We start from the raw sequence: 6,986 nt of genomic DNA, 5'->3' as shown, positions 1-6,986 counted from the left end.
GGGGAGGGATGTAGATATGTGAGTGTTGAATGAGCAGCCTGATCTAGTGGGAGATGTCCCTGCCCATGGCAGGGGAGTTGGAACTAGATGATCTTTCAGGTCCCTTCCAACCCTGACAATTCTATAGTTCTATGATTCTATGATAATGCCAGCAGAAGCAGATAGGTCCAAACTAGGTGTCCTCATTCCCAGGCACCGACATGGCTATAGCTCCCATTTCTGTTGAAGTAGGTCCACACAAATGTCCCCACACCTATGTGCACTGACCCTCCTTATCCCATTTCTTGTTTTTCTCCTTCAAGGGCTTCACTACAAGCTGCTAATTGCATCCCACCTTCCTGTTACTGCCTTCTGACCCTTGTGGGAGAAGTGGTGACCACCACTGTATCTAAATCCAGAAGCAATAATGATTCAGACCCTCATGAGGCCAAAGGAAAGACATATTGTTAATACCTGAGTTGAGTATCATCAGCATGAGAGCTAAGCAAGGTACCTCATCCTGAGGCCCACACTGTCTAGGCTTTGCTGCCAAAAGGACTCAGCACCTTGACTTGCCTGAAGAAATCTCTGGTTTGCACCTCACCATGAAGAATTTACTCAAAAGAGTGACATCTTCAGGAGGGAAGAGCCAGAAGGAAAGCTGTGAGACAGGACGAGAGACTCAAATAAAACTGTTGCTCTCCAGAGCTTTGTAAGGGATCCTGTTGTAGGCAGATCAGAGGGACACATGGTCATTCAAGAAACAGCGAAAAGATATGGGGACGTGGGTTTTTTCACATATTTTTGAAACATTTTTATGATCTGCCTGAAGCCAAATAAATCTTCCATTCAAATAAGGTATTTTGGGAAATGTGGGTGAATGAACTGTACTGTGAGCGTGATGGGTCCTTGCAGCTGGATTATTTGGTGTCTAAAAAGATGCTTTCTCCAATCTGAAGCTTTTTCTGTGTCTGTAGCATTCATAACAACTCTTTCAGCTCCTGTAATACAGACTGTGTTCGTACTACAGGCTTTCTCTCAGAAAGGACATCCATGGACTCACCCTTCTCCTCAGCTGTCCGTTTCCTTGATGCTCACGGGAACATAATACCTCTGCAATCTTCACCCTTCTGGCCAGGGAGTCATGGGTACAGCAAGAGTCACTTTCCTCCCTTGTTGGGTGGCCAGAAGCCAGTGGTAGGGGTTTCAGCAGTGCTGCCAGAAGGCCAAGGGTTCTCCAAGGCCCTGCTCTCTAGACCCAGATGATGATGCTCTGCTAGTCCAGGACAGCTTCTTCTAACCTCATCCTTTCCAGCTCTTCCCCTTTGTGTAGGAGATTTGTAGCACAGGAATTTCACCCCAATAACAGTTCTCCCCTAGGCTGGCCATTTAGCATTCCAAATATCCAAGTTTTGCCTCAGGAAGTCCACCAGACCCCTAACTTCTGTGATGTGAATATCTCCTACCCCGTTTTTGTGGCTCTTTGTCGATCCCAAGAGTCTGCCTGACAGCTTCAGTTCAAGCGAGCACATTATCTCTGCAAGAAACTTGGTTTTGTCTATGTATTTCAGGTGGCTTTTAGTGATAAGGAAGGGCTTGGGTGTTAACATTGGTTTCTTTTGGCTTTTTTTTTCTAATATTGGGAACACCTCTATTTTTGAAGAATATCCTCTCTCAAGCACTGCCAGCACAGGCATTTTCGGTCGCAGCTGCCCAATGGTCAGGCCACCATGCTCCTAGTGAGGTGGATGTGATTTCCCTTTTTCCTTCATGTCTCATGCACCAGTGTTTGAGTTCAAGGTTGAATTTAGCCTAGCTGAGATGCCCTGACTGGTACATTAGGGAAGCAAGGATGCTCTTTCTCTTTGGGACCAAATTTTGGTGCCTGTGTTACAAAGGGATAAGTAACATGAGTGTTACTCATGGGGCAGGGCATGCTTTCCTGGGCTCTGCGTCAAGCTGGGATTGAGGTCCTGATTCCATTTGCCATCTGTGCCCTTTCCTGGTGGACCAGCCATCACCCCACTGAGCATCTCCGACCCAGAGCAGGGGACTGACCATAGCCAACCTCCCGTCACCCTGCCATGGCTGCCTTTCTGCTATCTCCACCCTGTGGCTTCAGCCTGCCCTGGATAAAACTGAAAGAAAGATAAGAAGAGGGATCAGGTGAGGACGAGTTAATTATAGATTTGAAAGGCTGGGAGAACTTTGTTGCTATCACAGAGACGTGATCAGTAGAACGTCTGGCTTGGGTACAATGGAGATGACATCTGGCATTCAGAGGATGGTGGTGGGAAATGGAGGCTCCAAAGAGATGCTCCTTTCTCCTGCTTTTCCCGCACAGACCTGGAGCTCTGATTTGAGGCAGAGAGTGTGGACTGGCTACAAGTCCTTTGCTTGTGACCATGAGGATGACAAGAACAAGCTCCCTCGCCTCCAAGGGGCGATGGAGCTGGATGCCCTGACACCAGCTTCCAGAATTGCAAGCGGGCCAATTGTCTGTCCCTTCTTGCCAACAATGAATAAGCTGCTAATTTTAACTGGGAGTGACCTTGAACAAATTGGTAGGGAAGGAAATTCTGCAGAAGGGAAGTCTGGAAGAAGCCCATGGCAGGTTACAGATTGGCTCCAGTGGTGGGCAATTGCAAATGCCACAGGCAGAACAGGAGAAAGGTGCAGCAAGAGCCCTGGGAGAGCACAACAAAGAAATCAGCAACTGAGAGGCTTTCCAAGCCAGGGGCAGTGTTGTAACACAAAATCATTGGGGGCTGGGCAGTCATCCAGAAATGCCTCCAGCCTTCCTGCCTGCAACACGGCAGGACTGAAGGGTCTTTGACACATCCCACAAACCCCTCTGGAGCAGCCTGAGTGTATAAAGAAAATGCTCCCCTTGAGCCTCACTGTCCATGGATGTTTCTTCTGGCAGCTCGCAGAGATGGGATGTCACACTTGGTGGCCAGTGGGGATGAAAGGGCCTTTCTTTGGGCAAAATTGCTAAGAACCTTATCCATTCTGCACACCAGTAACTCATCTCTGCTTTCTTCCACCTCCATAGCCTGGCTGGGACACATGGCCCCAACTTCTCACTCAGTTAGGGGGTGCTCAGGCTGCCCACACTTTTCAAACTCATCCTGGAGCTTCACTAGCCTTTGGGGATGCTCCAAACCAAGACTTGTTCTTGGAGAAGCAAGCCAGGTGAAGTCTCCCTTGGCTAGCTGCCTGGCCAGGGAGGGGGCCCTCCTGGCAAGAAAATTAGTCGTTGCTCCTTTTGGTGGAGCAGCTTGGAGACCAGAGCTCAGCCTGGCAGGACACTGATGCCCTTGTTTGCTCTGCAGTATTTGCCAGGGGATATTTGCTCTGCCATGTGTGGGTGGAGGTAAACCAGAGCAAGGTGAGGGCTCCTCACCACCTCCCTTCCCTGGGCACCCTGCCTCGTTTTCTGGTGGCAGCGTGGCAAGCCCCAAGCACCCTGTCCTCCATGAAGCAGGTGGGGACACTCAGATCCTCACTTTATCACCCTGGCAGAGGTCCTGAGCCCCTGGCACACACCCCTAGTGAGGCTGTGCCTGCCAGTGCTGTCCTGCTCAGGACCAAACAGGAGCCAGGCATGGGATGGCACTGAAAAAGGGCTCGTTTCCCAGGACATGACTTCGAGACATCACTGCCTTGATTTTACTTGATGCCAGCCAACCAAAACCACCTTACAGCTCCAGGGCTCAGCTGCAGCCTGTTAAAAGTAGATGTAGACCTGTCTCTGCCGGGCAACCTCCTTCCTAAAAAGGTACCAGCTCCCCCATTAGTCAGAGACCTGGAAATGCCATGGGCTTTTCTTTACCTTGGCTGAGTCCCGCACATGCAGGATTACAAAGTGAGCCAGTCAGGCACATCAGGGTGTTAATATAACATGGGGAGAGAGAAGAGGGCAGAAGAGTCTTACCTGAGAAGCCCTAGGTCTTTTTCCTCTAGGTAGGGCCATGTGCTCCCTCCTTTTACTTCTCCATGCTCTACTCTTTCATCTCGGCTAATCTTCTTGTCCTGCGCTGATTTTAACCCAGCTTCCTAAAGACACTCAGGAAAGCTTACAGTGTGTGTTATGCTTACTCATTCATTAGACATGGGTAACAGGAAAAGCCTCGGCTGGAGCTCACACCTTACTAGACATAAGAGAAGCCACCTGATTTCCTCTGTGCTGCTGCTCCCTGCAGTCCTGCCCTCTCACTGGTTTTCCTTTTCTCTCCTCCCACTCCCACCTCTCTTCTCTGAGCACTTGATGAATTTTCTATGCCTGTCTCACCCCCTGGCACTGGCTCCAAGTTTCCAGATGTACCTTCTGCTTTGCTAAGTTGTCACAGTGCTCAGCTATGGCCTGGAGAAGATTTTACACTGCAGCCAAGGGTATATTTCTACATCTGCAAGGTGGAAAACTGAGAAAGACCACAGAAACCTTCCCTCCAGAGCATTAAACCACTTGCAAACAGGATGTCAACACCTTGCACAGCCTGATGCCTGTGTAAAATAAATGACATGCTCTTCTTGGGTAGCTTTGCATGAGTGATGGGGTCCCTGTTGCAGATGACTCAAGAATCACAATCTGATTTTTGAAAGCCTGGGTCACTTTTACCACCTTTCTTCTCTGAGACTCACTTGTGAGCCTCTGGCTGGAGCTAACCCATGGTGGCTTGTATTAGAAATTTTGTGACCAGCAGAAGAAGGGAGGTGGTTGTCCCTCTGTGCTCAGCACTGGTGAGGCCGCACCTTGAGTATTGTGTTCAGTTTTGGGCACTTCAGTATAAGAGAGATCTCGAGGTGTTGGAGCAAGTGCAGAGGAGGGCAACAAAGCTGGTGAAGGGCCTGGAGAACAGACCTTGTGAGGAGCGATTGAGGGAGCTGGGTCTGTTCAGTTTGACAAAGAGGAGGCTGAGGGGGGATCTCATCATGCTCTTCAATTACTTGAAAGGACATTGTAGAGAGGTTGGTGCTGGTCTCTTCTCACAGGTAATGAGGGACAGAACCAGGGGGAATGGTTTCAAGTTGCAACAGGGCAAGTTTAGGCTGGACATTAGGAAGAAATTCTTCACAGAAAGAGTGGTCAGACCCTGGAACAGACTGCCTGGGGAGGGGGTTGAGTCGCCATCCCTGGATGTGTTCAAGTGTCGCTTAGATGTGGTGTTGGGTGATATGGTTTAGGGGTGAACTTGTAGTGTAGGGTCAATGGTTGGACTCGATGATCCCAAGGGTCTTTTCCAACATGAATTGTTCTATGATTCTATGATATGATTCTATGAAGAGACACCTCTTAGGCTGCGAGGTAGGTATGAGGGCGAAGGGGTTCTTGCAGGTCTTGCTGGGGTCATTGGAGACTTCGGGGTCCCCTGGAGTACAGTTACCTCCTGGGCTGGAGGTGAGAGGAGACAGCATCCCACTTTTCACCTGGGTTTTTGACCCTGTAGTCTAGGGTGCAGATGGAAGTGCAGGTCTTTTTCCCTCCAACTGAATGACCTCTGCTGTGGTGGAGCTGTGGGGTTCGTTTTCCTTCGGTTTTGGTGGCTGTTGCCTAAAACCATGGCTACTCATGAAGCTCATGGTCTCCCTCCACCCGCTGGAGAGACTTAACTTGATGGCACAACCCCCAGCCCTGCTCCTCTAAGTAAAGGAAGACTTGCCTGTGTCTTCTGAGATGGCTTCATGGTGGAAGCACAAGTGACTATGGAGAGAGTTGAGTGTCTGCCCCACCCATGTATCACATGCATGGCAGAGAAGAAAAATTCAACAATTGTTTGTGCGGTGTGAACAAAAAAAGGCTACAGTGTCCAGTGCAGAGGAAGCACAGCCTATAATCTCTTTGTTATGTTCACCCTGGGCTTGACCACGTGTTGCTATTGACCATAAAAATACCCATTTCCTTTCTAAATTGAGCTACAACACTTGACTTTTTGGCCTTAGGTGATAATGCAATGCTTAGACATCCTGTAACTCTTCTTCCTGGTTTGTTCCAGCACAAATGATCCAAGGTTTTTGATTCAATAAAACAAGTAAAGCCAAGGAGTCAAATATCTTTACTTGCAGTGTGTCATCTGGTTAACAGAAATCTGTCTGTCACATATGGAGTTCTTGGTATGTGTGAAGGGCTAAAGTGGACTTCACAAAAGGGGAAAGACCATTTCTTCAACTCCAGTATAATTATTCAGGAAATGACTTCTTGTTTAAAACGGGTATTGTACACTTACAGCACATACAATTTGTCCCTTGGAACCATAAAACAAGTGGACTGAGCCTGACTCATCTTAAATTAGCACTAGGACCTACTAGCAGTGAGTTCACGGGGCAAAGGAGCTGGGTTGTGAAGATGGAGATGAGCAGACAAGGTTTGCTGATGATTTGATGAAAAGGTCTCTGTAATCGTGGCCACACAGCTGTTCCCCAGGTGTTCACGCTGCATTGGAGGATGACTTCTGATGGCTCACACAAATGCTTAGGTGGAAACATCATCTTCCACCACGAGGAGCAAAGCTGCCTGTGGATCTGCTGTGAAAGGCAGTTCCAGATCAGGTGGTCCTAATACTGCTTCAATGTGCCATCTGTGCCTTATTTGTTCATCCTCCACACCCCCCCAACCAATCAGCAACTGCTGATGGGAGACCACCCTGCAGCCTGATGTGGGCATTCCCACCGGAGCTGTGGGTCAGGGATGCATCAGAAAGGATGGACATTTGAGCCATTTGGACATTTGATGGCATTTGAGCCCTCCTGGTGCTAAGTGTGGAGCGGGACCCACCGTGGGGCTGGCATGATGTGCTGATGCTGCACCAGGAGCTTGTGCTGTGAAGGGCTCAGCAACGCAAGAAAGGGCTTTTTTGGGGTGGGTTTTTGTTTGCTTTTTTTTTTTTTTTGGTATTTTGATATATATACACACACACATATATATATTTAATCCCCTCCCGACCAGCCCACCAGCTGGGTGGCAGGAGCCACCAGATTTGCGGGGAAGGAGGGACATCTCGTGGCCA

The sequence above is a fragment of the Apaloderma vittatum genome, unplaced genomic scaffold (assembly GCF_000703405.1).
Source record: "Apaloderma vittatum isolate BGI_N311 unplaced genomic scaffold, ASM70340v1 scaffold4197, whole genome shotgun sequence".
Classification (NCBI taxonomy): domain Eukaryota; kingdom Metazoa; phylum Chordata; class Aves; order Trogoniformes; family Trogonidae; genus Apaloderma; species Apaloderma vittatum.
Note: the sequence above shows the minus strand (reverse complement) of the source record.